An 18,063-nucleotide genomic window follows, 5' to 3' on the forward strand; every position below is an offset into this window, starting at 1 on the left:
GTCTACCTGGCATGTTTTAATTCAAAGTCTTGTGTGAAACTACTTGTTTTGAATATTCAAGAAGGTGAAATGCACTTTCAGCACAGGTGTTGCATGTGGAAAGAAAGGAGCAATCGCAGATGTACTTTTTAGATCAGGGAAAAATATGGACTATTGTTTTCTTCCCCTTAGCAAATTCAGTCAATTGTTTAAACTGTTAGTTGAATAATTTCAAACAGAAATCAAGGTCACCTGTCGGCTTGTGCCAGTTTCTCATAGTGGGATGTCTCATTACACTGCCACATAAAACTAGGCTATGCTGTCCCACTGGGACTAATTCTGTTACAGGCACCAAATAAAACTCCTTATGGCTAAGAAGGCTGCTGTTGTTTTTAATAAAATAATTACAGAGCACAGCAATGGTGGACCACCAGTTCATCCGTTTGTGGGCTTGGTTTTTTTCCCTTCCAATTCTGTAGTATTGCTGATTCCTCCATTTCAATAAAACTTGAAAGGTCAACAACAGTCAGCTGTTCCATTCCCTATTTTTCCCTCCTTTTATGCAGATAGTATCAAGGCAACGCTTCTCAAATGGACACAAAGATTCAAAGCCATACTTGTGAGGTACTCAGGCTTCAAGCAACTCCTTTTTTTCTGGGCTTCTCTTTCTATTAGATTGACACACTCTCACCCTCTGTTCATTTAATTGTTGTGAGTGACAAATGGAAAAGCTATGGCCAAAATCTCCCTTAAATTTGACACAAAGGATTCTGTATTACTCATGTTTGTTTCTTGAGAAGCAGACATTTTAGAGAAGGCCTATGTGTGAGGGGAAAGACAAGGAGAGAAGGGTTTTATTTTTGTTTTACTCGTTTTGGAGGAGAGAAAGAAATGCTGGACTTTTACCGGTATGAGCTTTGAATTGGCTTTTGGTCAGATTTCAAACCCACAGGGCTGAAATGCAACAAACAGTAATGGGAAATGCAAATTAGGGCAAGAAATAAAAATTAAATCCTGATCAGTGATTCTGCCATCCCATGCTAATGCCAGATGCAGCAACCAAATGCTTATGTCCCAATAGCCTCATCATCATCTGCTTAATGTTGTAGGGCTCTTTTGCAATAAGTATAACATAAAACCAATCTTACATTTTAGGTAGTTAGTAGACACTTTTGTTTTTAAATAGCCACAAGTTTTCCTGCTCCAGCACTCTCATCTCATATAATAAAAAGCTGTTTAAAATTAAGACTTCTATCACTGTGCAAACTTCAAGCACATATCTTGGTATGGAGAGTGACACTGAATGGGTGTGATTTATCTGTTACTTCTGTCTAAACCAGAGCTGGAACTGTTATCAGGACCAGGTTTGCCACGTATGGCAGTGTTCCTGATATAGCCTATACTATTTCAAGGTTTCAAATTCAAAGCCCTATATAAAAATACAGAAGACTGTTAGAACCCCAGCAGAGACTGCTTGTGTAATTGTGATATAAAGAAGACTTGAATGGCAATCTCATTTGGGTCTTGGGATGATACCACTGTAAATAATATAATGAAAAAATACCATAGAGGCATTATTCAAAGATTCATTTTTTCCATCTGAAGTTAGAGAAAAGAGCTAATATCCATATTTCAAGTTAATGATTGCCTCACTTTTATTCAGAGAACTGGTACATTCAACCTGATAGCAAACACAGGTGCTTTTCAGAAAAAGCAGAAATAAGACATTATTTACTCTCCGGTCTTTGGAGGATAGAACTGTGAACTTTTTCTCCATTACATCTTCAGTGATCTGCAACAATCCTGTTGCCTATCAGACAGGAACCAGTGATCATGCAAGGACCACAGTGACTGATACAGGAAAAATGTTGGCTATCATTTCCCTCCTACTGGGCTGAAGTAGCATTTTGCTGCTCCAACAGAGACCTGCCTGGGCACAATATGTGGCCATAGCAAGACACTACACTGAAGATCCTACCCTCTAGTTAAGACTGAATGATAAGCAGAGGGAGGGTGACCAGGGAAAAAGATGGAATACTGGTCCAGTATTTTATTCACAAAAATGAGCTGTGGTACTTCCAATACCAGAGGAACAAACAACACTAAGTTTATTTTCACATGCCAGCAATATTTAAGCAATATGAAGCCTGAGTAATATGAAGCTTGAATATAAATACTGTTAGAAGCATTTGTGTTTACAAAAACCAGTGTACATCCATGCTACTTTGGGTAGAGAAAAGCACTGTTTTAAAGTTCACAGCATCTGAATAACTGATTAACTATTTCAGTCACTCATGGGCCAGCTCTGCCAGCTTACCTAAATAACATTGCTCTCACAAAAAGTCCCACTGACCCCACTAAGGACAAGATCACACCCTAGGCTTTACAGTACAGAACTCCATGCTGAAGCACCCATGTCAGAGGCCAAATGCTGTAAAAACTTGCATGTAAGGGTTATACATAAGATTAGCATAAATACAAACTTTTGTGGGACTGACACCAAATTTCTGAGGTTTTCATCACTAAACATTGTATTTTGCCAAGGCTGTATTGTTCCATGTTGAATTCCATGCACTTTCACCCTCTGCATAACAGTGAACATACACACAGCTTTTTTCCTGGGCCATGTCAGGAAATCTCAGTAATGCACTATGAGCACAGAAGCACAGCACATGTCAGTATCAAATTCATTTCTGAAATTACACCTTTCTTAGTATTTAAATAGTTTACAGTGGAATATTTTGATATGAAACACAGTCTGCTTCCACAGTTTGTAAAAAAAGTGTTTTCAAGTATTGTTTTAGTCATCTCCCATAGTTCATCTTTAAATATTATCTTGGGGAAACTTGCATGGATTTTGCTTGTGATGAATTGTTGCATGCTAACAAGGTAGACCTGAAGCATTAGGTCCTTCCAGATAAGAAATATTGACATCTGTAGGGAATTAACAATCTAAGTGCTGACTGCAAACAGGGAAGTTTCAAAATCAGGTGGTTTGGACATGGCCCTGGCTACCACATGGTCCTGAAAGACTGCCAGAGTTTGTTTCCAGAACAAAATGTCAATGAAATGACTCAGGGACAGGCCTTACTGTTGCTGTCCAGTATATGTTCTATGTATATATATATATGTGTACTTTTCATTTGTGAGAGGAAAAGCAGATGAGAACCAGTAACACTGGCATACGCCTCTGTAGACATTGCTGGAGCCATGACTTTGTAAAGGACTAAGTACAGCATAAATATTTTGTTATTGTTTTAATTAGCTGGGCTTTCCAAAAAGAACCAAAAATGAAAGCAAGAGAGGTAAAACAATGTGCAAGGATACCTAGCTGTGAGATTTACACACACCTAGGCACATGCACACAAATATACATGTGCACTTTCAAGCCCACACTAGGGATGAAGAACGGATCACAACATGACACAGTCCAGATGCCTCTGCCACGGTAGCTTGTGATAAGGGTTTGTACCAATAAATCCACCTCAGAACACACACAGACATGTGGGATTGGCATTAATCCTGCTACCAAGAAGGGAAGGACATTCACTCCTCCTCCCACAGAACAGCCTGCTGTGAATTCAGGATCCTCTCTCCTCCATCTGATTGCTAAGCAAGCTGGACTGCAACACCTCTCTCCCACCCACAGCACTCCAGCCAGCTGCTGTCCAGAAGAGAGAGACAGGAGGATAAGTATTTTTGTGTAAGCAAATCAAATATATTGGTTACTTCTTTGTGTAGACAGTGGGTTATGTTATAACATCTGACATTTAAAACCTGCTAACACTGGTCATAGCAATATTACGCAATGGGTGGATTATCCCCTAATAGCTCAGTAAAGGCCATCCCCAGCCTTTCTCTCTTCTGTCTTTCAGATACTTTTTCCTCTTTTCACTTTCTAGTGATTGCCTAGGAGAAAATGTACTATTTCCATTGTTCCCAAAAAGTTAATAGATCTGTGCTTTTAAATTGTTTTACAATGGGCTTGTAAAGGAGAGGGTGGAAAGCCAGGGCAGCATTCCTGTCTGACATTAAAAGCAAAGGTACTTTTACAGTTTTCTGTAACAGAGCTATTTTTTCAAAGACAATGCACCCTTCTGAATAATTCTGCACACAGCAGAGAAGTTACCAGTTCCAGAAGAGACGGAGTTGGATGGGACTTTATAACTTTGTGTTGATGGAGAGAGGAGTGAGGAAGTGGAAAGAAAGAAAGAGGACTTGGCTCTACAAAATCTAAGTAGGTCTTTGTGGCCATGGTGTCCAGCCAAGCTCTCCAGTAATGAAAAAAGAGATGCAGCTAGATGCAGGATTTGGATTTGGATGTGGAATCCTTAATAAGAGAAAAAAGTGATGTTAGAACAATTGCAATGTAAGTCAAGTTATGCAAAACAAAAGGGGAGTGGGAAGAGAAAAGAGAGCAAATGCTGAGACAGATTTTATATTCTCCACAATTTATGGTTTAAATTATTGTACAATGCATATCAGCTAATAGTTTTTCCACAAGTTTCATTTTGTCAGCGTTCACTTTCTGTCAGTGATTATTACCCAGAGCTGGATTGCTAAACAGTGGCTACATTTTCTTCCAAATACAGCTACACTTAAGGGGTGGATTGTTTCTGCTGAACTGTATCTTTCACAATTTTTAGTGGAGGCTGAGATCCTTGGACATAGAAAGAGCAACACAGATGTGCAATGACAATATTTTACTGGGACATACTAAACCAAAGCAGAGAGGAGAGCAAACAGGGTGGGTTTTCTTTTCACTGTAGCACAATATTTTTGGGAATTGTTTTGCTTTGCTTTGTTTTGTTTTGATTCTCCCAGGCTTCTGATTCCATGGGTACCCTTGACAAGTGGAACACGTTTTATTTTAGCTATCCATAACACAAACACAGAAATATCTGGTCTCCCAGATGTGCTGTAGGACATATTGTTTTTAGGGTATTTTAAGATTGTCCTAATGAGAAGGAATTTGTATTGTTGTATTTTTCTCAGTATAAACCAGCAGGAGCTCTTCTACAGCTAAACCCCTCACTGTGTGCTCACTTTCTGGGGTCTGGGGGGTGGCACAGTTGAGGGACACATGGGACTGACTCAAGTTTGTATTTCTTAGCTGGCATAAGTGACATTTGCAGGATAGATTGTATAGATTTTGGCTGCAAACATAGGGTAGCTTATGGTTCATACACTGGTCTTTCAGTCCTGTTACAGCTGTGGGACATTTAAGGATCTGGTCCAATGAGGGCAAAATGGAAGACTGCTTTTCTTTGAGTCAGAAATGGCTTTATTTTGATGGATGCACAAAATTAGATTTTCCCCTAATCTCCTGTGTAATTCATTCACGTAATCTCTTTGCAGGCACATCATACCAACCCTGGTTATTACAGAGAGAACCTAAAACATTCAAAGTTTCATAACACACTGCTCAACAGGGGAGGCCAAGATGTTGGATCTCTCTACTTTTTATACAATAATAAAGATGCCTTTCATTTATATCCTATCACTTCAGTGGAGGTATTCCCTGAAGTTAGTACTCACAAAAAAAAAAAAAAAAAAAAGTTTGTTTGATAAACATGCAGTGCAACACTGATTCATGCCAGCAAAGGGAGTTTTCTACTGCATGATAATGAATCACAAAAGCTGGATGGAAGGTTTTTTAACGTGAGCTGAACCCAGAGACTAAGCCATACTTTGTAGAGTTGCTTATGTTTTCCTTTATAATCAATCTCCATGGAATCTGTTGGTGCACAGCAGACACACAGAGAACATAAGCTGCAAAACCATCATATAAATTAGTTTCTCTTGCACAATATTCCATGCTCACAGGTTTTAGATTGCCATCCTTGGGCTAGGATTTGCATATAATAAATATGCCTTTACTATGCATGGGCTCATAATCAGAATCCCCTGTATACTAATAACTGGTTGCATCCAGAGGACTATTTCACCCTGCTGCTTAGGATTTCTTACTGATAGACTGGAAAAGGAAAACCTTCCCTATGATGGCATATTTCTCCCCCACTGTACTGTGCTATCCTCCCCTTTATACTTATTGCAACCATTTGCAGAAAGATGTGTGAAGATCTAATATACCAAACTGCACCACTATTTTCACCAGGGTCCGGGTGTTTTCTTAATTCTCATGAGCTCATAACACTGTTTTCATTTCTCTGCTATGCACTGTATTATGTACTGTATTATACTCCCTTCAGTATTTTCTCCTTTCCAAGCCTTTGCAAAAATAGACACATCAACCACAGCAGTTTGGAGGACAGGAATTTAGGTGTCCTTCTAAATCATTTGTGCCCATATCCTTAAAATTCTTTAAGCAACAGAGTAAAACAATTATGTATCCGTGAGGATATGGGTCACAGATGTATTAGAAAATGTTATCTTTACTTTGAAGTACAACTTCAATTCAAATTCACTTGCTTCATGCTGCTGCTTACCTTCTTGCTTATTTATACCAGATACCTTTTTGTTCATGAAAGAAGCAGAAATAGGTTACTTTGTCTTTCAGAGCCTTAACTATGCATTCTTGGGTTACTGGTTTGAGGAAAAAAAAAAATTTGGGTGGAGTGGCACACCTTCTTGAAGATATCACGTATCATTGACAGAAAATAGAAGAAACTGTTTTGACTGATGGGCTGGCAACCAAGCTCAGGGAGAAGACAAGTAGGGACAACCCTAGTACATTAGGAATTCCTGATCTTTCTGAAGCACAGGTTGAGACTCATCCACTTCTGTCTGAGCTACATAAATACTGCTGTCTGTGTCTTACTACATGAACAGATTATGAGTGAGATCTCTAAAACAAAGGTCCCTTTCTGTTCCACATAAACCTAATGATGGTTTTGATGTTCTTTGCTAAATGATGGCTGCATATCTATGGTGTTCTATGACCAGTGACCAGGAAATTTTTCTTGCAGGATGAAATACATTAAACAATATCACTGTCTATAAGTAGTGATTACTGGGCCATTTGACGCAATAATATTAAGCTTGTATTTCCATAACTTTCATTAAAATAGAAAGCTGTTTTGCATGCTGCTTTTTTGGAAGATTTTGATTTATCTTGGCAGAAATTTTTTTTCCTTTGCAGAGAATAAACCATATCTTGCCAGAAAGCACATTGGTCGGTACTGAGTCCTACTCAGGATGTCCATTGGGCTGAGCTGCTCACTGGGCATAAACAGGGAGAGCAGGAGAGCAATCTTGTCTTCGGGGCTGTATGTGGTAGGGGAGATGTTCCAAGGAAGGAGAGAAATGTCAGTCTTTGAGGTTAGTGGAGAACAGAGGTTAGAAAGATAAGGACTTTCGGAGCGAGGTGTGGGTAAGAAGGCATTGCAAAAGAAAAGGGGTAGAAATGTAGAAATATAGGGAGAATCAAAGCAGGAGGAAGAGATGCTCAACAAAGAACGCATAGGAAACTGTAAGGGATGAAAGAGAAACCAGTTCACTGTAAGGACCTTAAGGACTTAAGGGCTTGTGCAGAATTAAAGGGCTGGAGGTCTTCAATGCCAACCATAGTGACAATGATCATAGTGGCTTCTTTCCCAAAATGGCCGGTGGCATCACCTGTCAGAGCTCCTGAATCCTGCTGTGCTGATTCTTATACTAAAGCCCTTTCAAGGCAGCCAGGGAATGCTACTGGTTGTGTGACTGGTTGTGCCCATTGGAGTTCTGGACACTCTAGTGGGGAAAAAACACTTTGAGGAAAACATACAAATGAGCAAATTAACTAAGTCACAAATATTTTCAGAGCTATTTCTCAGTTTTGAAGGTTCACAAATGTATCCTCCTCTCCCCTCCAGCTTCCAGGTACATGCCTGGAACTTGTCCCAGCCTCCTGAGGACCAGAAATTAACGTAAGAGGAACTGCAAAGAATCCAGGTGGAACATAATAATGATAGTATTTGTCACAATTTCTGTACTTATTTTAAACAGTTCAGGTATTTTTTTCTGACTTCTTATACTTTTATAGTATTCCTGTATGCATTTAAATGGATATTGTTTAATCAGTAATTGTCACTGCTTTAATGATAATAGCAATATATGTTCTACAAAGCTATGTAAATCAGAAGATTCACATTCTAATTCATATCCAATTTATTCACAATATTCTTAGAATCTTGTTGGCATTATTTAAACTGCCTCTAGTCTCCTTTGCTGAAGAATCACAGTTGGCTGGATTTCCCCTACAATTGGAGCCAGCCTGGCCACTTTTCTTGGTCTATTCACAGCTGTTAGAGATGGGAACAGGAATGTAAGATTTTCTGGAAAACTGCAACTATCTGCTTATTTTTGATGAACAAGCGTAGGGAAAAAAAAATCACACATTATTTTGTGCTTTTTCCTTCATGGCCAAGGCTTGCCCAGAATTTGCATGGACTAGGCAGAGCTGCTAACTTGACAGTGCCCGCTGTGATTGGAATCTGTCAGAAAAAGACTGAGGAAGGGCTTTTTCAAGCTTGTTCAAGTGGCAAACAAGAAGATAATCATTAATAGAGGACTTTAATAAACCTTCACATCACCAGAAACTATAACCAACTGCTACAGCCTTTCAAGACCATGCAGTTGTGGCTAATCTTGCAGCTTTGACACAGAATTCCCAGTAGAATTAATAGGAATTTGCCTGAATAAGGATTGAAAGACTGCAGACTTGCAGCCCAGCCCTACAAGCCTTTCCTCATGACAACATCCAATTAAAATTAAAATTAATGAAGCAACTTGTTCAGGATCACCCAGGGAAATGATGGGAGAAGCAAGGGGAACTCGGATTACATGAGTCACTGCCAAGTTCCTTGATTTTACAAAGTAAAAAATACTTAGAAAACAGAAATGCTGAAGAAATGTGAGAAATGCTAGCCATTAGCTACAGTGGCTTCCAGGCAATCTGCCTGAGGTCGTAGATTTGTATATATATCACTCCTTAGGTATAAAGTCCTGCTTTCTGGCAATATTTCTAACCTATAACACATGTAACTGGATATTATGATTAAAATGTGAGAGTATCTTATATCTTGTAAAGGAAAATAATTACATCTTAACATGTGAGGTGAACTCTATCTCTGTTCTTCTCACCTACACCATATTTCAGCTGCCCCCAGACATTTCAGAGCAGCCCAGAGGTGATGCTCTTTCACATGCAGCTGGCTGCACCCGATCTTGCCCCTTGTCCAACTCAAACAGTAAATTATATTCTGACCATGACCAACCCTCCTCCTTCCTCTAACTCACACTCTGCACTAGATGCAGCTGAAGAAAGATGACATCCCTTTGCAGGCTGGCTGAGGAAGCAGCTGATAAATGAACTTATCATCACCTATGCTGTTAGAATGACATAAGGAGAATGGGGAGGATGTACGGATTTGGTCTGCTGCTCTAATACAAACAATTTTGCCTCTGTGTGTTGCAAATGCCACATGGGAGCCACTGAAGAAAGGAAGAGCTTCAGAAATTTAATTTGCTTTTCATTGTGTATGCTGTTTGATTACCTTGTACATTTCTTTCTGTTTGCAATAAAAATAGTTACTTTCCAGTCATTTTCATTCTAGGTTTCTCTCTAGCACTCACACTCCAGTATAACATTTGAATTGCAAATACTGTAAGAAATGTTTATTAAAGATAGTCACTTCCCTTGGTTTTTATGTATATATGCATCTAAATCTCCCTAATGTTTTCAGTTACTATGAGAGTTTATTCTGTCTGTCTTCTAGCAGGTGGCTTTTTACTAGCTCTGTGCCTCTAAGTGAGAAAGAATGGAAGAACAGAGCATTCAATCACAGAATCTGAAAGAAACATCCAGGTTTTGTGCAAAAACGTCATAAAATCATAGAATAGTTTGGGTTGGAAGGGTCCTTAAAGATCATTTAGTTCCAATCCCCCTGCCATGGGCACCTCCCACAAGATCAGGTTGCTCAAAGACCCATCCAACGTGGCCTTGAACACTTCCAGGGATGAGGCATCTACAACCTCCCTGGGCAGCCTGTTCCAGCATCTCACCACCCTCCCAATGAAGAATTTCCTCCTGATGTCTAACCTAATTCTCCCCTCTTCCATCTTAAAACTATTATCCCTTGTCCTATCACTACATGCTCTTGTTAAAAGTCCCTCCCCAGCTTTCCTGTACGTCTCCTTCAGGTACTGGAAGGCTGCTCTAAGGTCTCCTCAGAGACTTCTCCTCTGCAGGCTGAACATCCCCAACACTTTCAGTCTGCCAGTCTGCAGAGAAAGCTCCCCTTGACTAGACACCCATGCAATTTAGATGATTAAATTAATCAAGAAGAAGATCCTATAATGAAAGCTCTCCAAGTTTATCTAACCCAAAATGAGGACCTTACTGTCTGTGGTCCTTAACACTCCAAAGTAATAAGAAAAATCATCTGAACCAAAACCATAAACATATCAATGCATGTCTACAAACACGGTGATGGTGCCATACAAATCCCTGAACCCCCAGCATATTTTCTTCAGTATGCCATGTATACAGTACAAGACGAATAAAAAACCCCAAAACTCCCTAAGAATCAGCAGAACAAATTGACACAGGCCATTGATAAAGGCAAAATGGGTAAGTCCCCTATGGGATAAACACTACTCCCAAGCTTCTTTCTGGGAGAATGTGAGGCATTTTCCCATTACTGCAGACACATTTAACCTTTTCTGAAAAGCAACAAAGGCCACATCGTATTTTCAGTCCCTGGAGCTGAAGTTGCAAAAGCCTGTGTGGCTGTGCAGCTGCAAAAAAAAAAAGGTTCCCCTGATCATAATGAAATATCGTGTTACAGAAATAAGACTTAACAGTCTTAGCTTTCTGACCAGCACTTCAAATCAACTTATATTTGCTGCTCAGTAGGTACTATTTCTTTTGGAAGCCTATATACACTTGTTAGGCTACTGCAGCAGAAACAGCTGTTAAGGAAATACAGCAGGAGTTGATTTGTGGCTCTCTTTAGGCTCTAGCTTATCATTCAAGGAAGGAAGTTGTAGATGCATAAAGCTGGCATAAACTTAGGTCCTTTCTCACTTTCATAAGATCAGTCATTGCCTGAGACGTGTCCAGGCAGTGAAACTATCTGAAGCCATCCAGGTCATGGGTGAATTTCAGACAGAAGTATTCAGGGTATACAAAGATGCCCAACTAGCTAGCTAACCTCTCATCCATGACCCTCCTTCACTCATTTTTACTATCAGTTTATTTCTCTGGTTTCAATGAGTTTTCAACTTATGACATTTATCAACGTGAAGTAGATTAGACAAGGATCCCTTGATTTTTCTCCATCTCTGTATATTCCCTCTGCTTCTTTGACAAATAAAGAGGTTCCGCAGTTTTTTTTCTTAAACAGGTTGATAGAATGTTGTCAATTAAGCTGCTTTAGGCATGATGAGTTGTTAGCAATCACCTAAGAAGGAAGGGGTCAAGAATCCAGATTTTTTTTGTTTTAATGTGTCAAGATCCATGTGTTCAAGTGCTATAATGCATCATATGTACATTGCTCTCAGCCGGTGCCTTGAGAAAGGACTTCCTAATTTCAAATCCAAAGGACTGCGTTCCTTCCACTAAAATCCACAAGAATATTGTTTTGAACAGGTGCAGGGCTTTAAGAGTCTGATTTTCAGAAATTCTGGGCTCCAGCTTTTTTCATGGCCTCAGCTGAAATACAGGAAGATGAGAAATGCTGGTCCTAACATATCAGATCACTATTGCTTTGCACGGATCATTTGCAGAGATGGAAGGGGGGTTCCTCTCATTCACATCTATCACACACTGGCTACGGAGAGCAGGAGCACCAGGCTTGTATTCCATTCCAGGTTCCTGTTGCTGTCAACTCAGCTCAAGAATCCTGGCTTTCAACATGCACATTTCACATTGCATGATAGGCTGCCTTATACATGAAATGACATTTTACCACAGTGTAAAACACCGGAAAACTAAATTATTACTTATGCTAAAAGTTCTTTGAAATTGTTCACACTGATGCACAAAGGAAAACCTACAGATTAAAGTGAACATAATGTGCTACCTACATAAAGTCAGTGCAGGTAGCACGTGAAACATTGCAGCTTATAATTAAGTCTGGCTATATTTAAGGAACATGGCATGACAATGCATGGATCATGAAGCCAAACAAAATTCCAAGTGTCTTCAATTTCCTGACGAGTGCTATTCTAGCAGCAGGATACTCCATTCTCCTACTGACTCACTGTATTCATAAACTGAAATCGATATTTTCAGTGTTATTTGCAGTCTAAATGATGATAGATCTTTTCATTTTGAGGTTGCTCTATTAAATTGCATCAATAACAGGATTTTCCCCCCTCTGTCTCACCTAAATGGTGTTCTTATTTTCTCCTCAAGATAAGTCTCCTGACTCCATTTGCAACAACATCAGTCAGAGGAAAGCTTCTACTGTTTATTATTATATGTATTTTTAAGGTTAATTTCCTTCCACTCTGTAGCAGACATATATACATATATAAAGCTATTAGAGAGCAGCACCTACTGAAATATTGTTTGGGTTTGTCAAGATACAATAAATAATATAGAATGAACAGGGAGACTTACAGGATACACAAAACACATTTTGAAACCTTATTTTTGGTAAGTCATACTCATAGTTCGGTGAGTGTGGTGGTTTAGCTCTAGGAGGAACTTACACCATGTACTTCATCCATAGGTAAATCTTGTTTCTGATCTATTTATTTGTTGTTCTTGCAGTAGATTAAATTTCCATCTGAGATGGGAGCTAAAGAAACAGCCATGGCTGGTTCTGGGCCTTTCTTCCTCTGAAGAACAGCACTCAGCTTTTGTGATAAATTCTAATTTGTATTTTAGCTTGACTATCTATAGAAAAAAGCTTCTATGGTGCCTAATTCTTTCCTTCACAAGATAGAAAACCATTCTGCCAAAATGTCAGCTTGCTGCAGTCTGGGTGAACAAATGGTCTGTGCATTGGCAGGCAAACATAAACCTTGGTGGCAGCCAATGAAGAGAGAAGGAAGAGACACAGTTTTTGTTGGGACCTCAAGGTGAGCACGCAGTATTTAGAACAACTTTTCATTTTCATTCTTCCATGTAAGACTTTGAGGAAAGGAATTAGGGTCGGCTGATGATGCTGCAGTCTTAATGAACTGAACCTTTCTTTCATTTACTCAGACAAAATAATGATTGACTTCATCCTCTTGCCTTTATGTAAGATGTACACAGTACAACAGCCTCTGGAAGAAACTCAATGATTTATGCTGAGAGTATCTTTGGTGTATCATTGTTGGACCACAGAGGAGCAGATGACTACAACACAGACTTTGCACTTGCTCAGGAAATTAGACACCAAAAAGGTGTAATCAGAGAATCATTCTCTTGCCATGCTGTCTTCTCCTACATATCCCTTTGGTACTTTTGCTCACCAGCATTCAGTAATGTCTTCTGCCCTCAGTGTGAATCCATTAAAATGTATGGGCCTATGTTTGGTAATAGAAGGAGACTGTTATTTAGTCAAAGTGAACTGAGCCTTTCAATTCCAATTGAATGGCAGTATTACTTGATACACTGGACTTTGTCAGTTTAGTGACTCAAAAAGAGAAATAAAAATAACACAGGAATAGGAAAATAAACTGCAATATCATATTATTATGTTGGCTTTTATAAGGAACATGACACTATATTAAAAGAGAATGCAATTCATTCTTGATATTAAAAAATGTTGAAAATAACTCCACTGAACTGTAAATGTGGACAATAGCCCAACTCCTCATACATTTTGAGACATTCTGCTGTTTATTTGAGAAAGCTGACTTTGTTCTTGACATCTGCTCTTCTGTTTGTGACAATAAAGCTCTGGAAATCTGTAGAGGCAGCTTCTCAGTAGCTTGGCTTATAACAAAATCCAAGAACATCCAGTCAGCTAAACAGTCCAACCAACAACATATGCCAACTTCACTGCTAATTGCCTGTTTTAAGCCAGACCAGTTGAGCGTCTGCTACCTTATATTTTCCGTGGGCCAAACTCAACATTTTTTTTTTTCAGTAACACAGACTGTAGAAGATATAATCTAGCATTTCTGAATATTTTGGCTGACCAGAATAGAGGTGTTATCTTTCATTCTTTAATAACTTTTTTTAAATTAAATGTTTGCAACTTTAAGATAATTTTGAAAACAAACAAAATTTAAAAACCCCCAACATTGTTTGAAAACAATGAAATTAAGCAGATTTATATTTCCTTTCTTATTATTATTTTTATTTTTCAACTATCAGCCAAGTCAGTGGAGAATTCTGACTGTTGAACAAATGCATTTCTGGTAAACAAATCTTTAGTAAAATTTGTGAGTATGAGTCACATCAGTCTAGGTACTCTATGACATAATTTTCTAAGATCATATTTGGTTAGAAATATGTCTCGCTTTCATCCATTTGTAAAGCACTGAGTATAGATCTAAACTTGAATTATATAATTGCTTGATGAATAATTACCAACATTTCCATATTTTCTACTACCATGCAGTCTAACACCCCCACTGGTACTGGACTCCCATTGGGTTACACTCTGGGCAAAGAAAACTAATCTGCCTGTTTGGAATCACTCATAATACGAGTGTTTAAAAACATTCAGAGTGGAAGAAGAAAATGCCAATATCTGCCTTCTGAAAGCTGAGTGCTGAAGCAAAGTCTGTGTGAATGATTTCTCTCAAGAATTACAAGAAATCTGTAGAAGAGATTAGAAACGGAACCAGCATCTCCTGAGGCATTCTGTGGTGCCCCACTTACAAGACAAACCTGCCTGGAAAGAAAAGACAAACCACACTCATGATTTCATCATTTGCTGAGCTTCAGATGTGGTGAAGCTACCAAGGATCCCCTCTGTGTCCATAACCATGATGCTGCTGCTCAGATGCTGGTGCAGAAGGGGATGGGAGTCTTCAGTCTCCAGTGAACTGAGTGGTTTCCTCATTGTAATTTGCTATGGGTATCACTGTATTTTCTTTCAGTCTAAGCCACAGATCCATCTCTGGCTGTGGTAGCCACTGCACATAGACCAAATAAATAAATAATATAAATAAAATATAATAAATTTAAAATAATAAAATAAAATAATAGCACTTTTCTCAAAATGCTCACAGTTGAAGTACTGCAGGTATCTCCAGTACCTGTAGTGCTTATGACAGCAAATGAAATCAGGAGGGTATAGCCATGACCTATGTAAGACTTCATTATTTTTATAAAAAGTGACAGGCCCAAAGGCACATGAGCATTGGAGTTTTAATATGCTGATGAACAGTTCTGTGTTCATAATCTCACAGAAATAAATTTCCTTGAAAGACATTTCTCATAACAAGTTCTTTTTTTTTCCTAGTTGGAATTTTATGTTCTTTGGGAGATTTCAGTTATGCATTGCACTAAAATTTCCAGAAAGAAAGATGCAGAAGGAGAAATTTTATTTTGTTTTTAAAAAAAGAGAAAATTCATGGAGATACAAGATGAAGAAAAGCTATTTGTCTTTTAACTGACATGCAAATTAAATAGATGTAGTTGTCTTTAAGGATATTTAATTGTTAAAAGTAAATAATCTATTTTTGAGAAAAGGAAAAAAAATCATTTCTTTCATTTCAGTTAACAAGATAGTAATCTGGTAAGATAATGACTTTGGATTCTGAATCCAAGGACACCCATCCCCCTTCTCCCTTCCCCTGCCCCCCCCCCAGGTCTAATATTGTTGCTGGCAGCACAGATTGTCTATAAATCAGAACATTTTTACCTCTTTCTTAAGCAAACTAACTTTTATTCTCTTCATTTATTATCATTAGCTACCGATGATGAGTTGAGCCCTGTCACATATAGCATCAGGCAGAGAGAATGTGTTCAAGAAAGCAGACCCTGTTGTTAGGCAGCATCTCATGCAAGAGTCTCACCTCACTAGCAAAAACAGATCTGCAGCAAGAGTAGAAGAAGAAGCTTTTTCAGTAGAAGAAGAAGCAGGTTTTTCCAGGAAGAAGCAGGAGAATCATCCATTTAATTACTATTGACACCACAGATCAGCCATCTATGCAGGGTTTTTTTAAAATGTTTTGTGGAAAGTTTCTTACTCACTGAGTATTAAAGGGGCAGTAACTTTCTACACAAATGGATAGAAAAAAACCCTTCACTTTCTATTACTCTAGCCAAGACTGGTTACTTTCCAACAGAAGTTCTCTCCATAATTGCAATTGAGCATTTTGAAATTTCTAAATTTCGATTTCTAAAGAAGAGAAGAAAATGGGTGAGACAGGAGCTTCAGAGTAGCCAGGTCTGGAAGAATCTTCAACACCCTGATCAGCTTCCATTAAACCCCCAGTTTTCATCACTCTAAAAGTGAGTTTCTTCTCACTGCCCTGAATGCACATTTGCATGGCATTATAGAAAAAGTGTGTTAAGGAAAACTCTTTAAGAGGCAGCAGCTCATTGGTGCTCACTTTGGCACACTGCAATAAGCAGTGGGTTTCCATCTGTATTCATAATTCTAAGAGATTTCAAAGAAAGTTTCCAGCCTGTAGGAAGGCAGCCTGTGTGCTTGCAGCCATCGCAACCCAGCAGGTTGTACCCCCATTTGTTTCCATTGAGGTATATATAGCTGATTCTTCCTTGGCCAAAGTGATAAACTCAGTGACATCCTGAAGTCCTTTGCAGCTCTATTTTTGTGATTTATGACTAGGTTTTGCTGGTGAGTCTTCCTTCCAGGAGCTGTACAAGAACATGTGTTTCTCTTGGTGTTCACACACAATTCCAAGGCATGCTAAGAGGAGCTGGCATTACTCCCAGGCCATGGCTGAGCTGTTGTCAGGCCTTCCAAATAAAGCTGGGTAAAACCAAGTCAGTGCTGGAATAAAAGACCTTTGGAGGATACCAAATTACTGAGAAACACTGGAAAAACTGGAAAATGACAGAATTGCTTTCTGCAGCAGGAGACAGAACACCATGGTTCCAGTCACTTCCAATTATTGTTCTGGATATCATTATCCTGGCCATACACAGATCACAAAGGGCCAAACATTTCTTGCTCCCTAAGCTCCCTTTGTGATTTAATGGATAAAAAGACTGTTCCCTCTTTCTATCCCAGTTTTATGCTCAGTATGTGACTGAGAACTGGTTGTTGATAAGGAAAGTCCACAAACAGCTCTGGGGCAATCAAAACTACTGTTGTTCTTTACAGCTGTCTCCGAAAGGATTTTTCTTTTTGACAAGTTGCAGCTGTAAAACACACCACCAAGCAGAAATGCCTCAGCTGTCTCCAAATAAACTGATAAAGTGCCCAAGTCCCCTGAGCCCAGGCTCAGGGAACTACACTGCCTGTAGCATGGACAGGTACCTAGTTCAGATATCTCTTTATCCTACTGTGCTGCTATATATCAACTTATACAATGAACAGTCAAGGTTGAGGTCCTTCTGATCTTGTGCTGGGGTCCACTGCTAAACTGAGGCTGTGCCTCATTTCATTACAGGTTGCTTCTGGGATGAAAAATCACTATTACACATTAAAGAAGGGTTTTTTGGGGGGGGGACTTTTTTCACTTAAAAATTCCCTTGGGATAAACCACTTATGAAAATACTGTACAAATTATATATGAACCATCCCTTCATAAATTGAAAATTGAATTGGTAAAATCATGAGAAACAGCATTTAAACCTCATACTTTTTGTGTCAATACTGCTAAAACTGAGAATTCAAACCTGCTCTTGCCCACCTAATGAAACTCTTCAGAAGAAAAGTAAAATTCATAACAGTTTCTATGCTGCCTGTGGTAAAACCAATATTGAAAATTCTTGCATGCTCCCAAAAGGAAAGCTACAGTAGCTGTATTGTTACCCTCTGTGTACTACAAGTAAGAACAGCAATGTGCTCATTTTAAAGAATATCACTGCATTACATAGCTTAGAGGAAACCTCATTTATGCATCTGCTTTTTCTTTCCTAGAAAAATGCAAAATTAAGTTATCATGACAACATTTTATTGTGTACAAAATTAGCTCAATCACTAAATCAGAAAAGAATTCCAATAGAAACAGATATAACAATAGTATTGCAAATAAAATCCTTATGGGTCCTTC

The sequence above is a fragment of the Heliangelus exortis genome, chromosome 1 (genome assembly GCF_036169615.1).
Source record: "Heliangelus exortis chromosome 1, bHelExo1.hap1, whole genome shotgun sequence".
NCBI lineage: Eukaryota > Metazoa > Chordata > Aves > Apodiformes > Trochilidae > Heliangelus > Heliangelus exortis.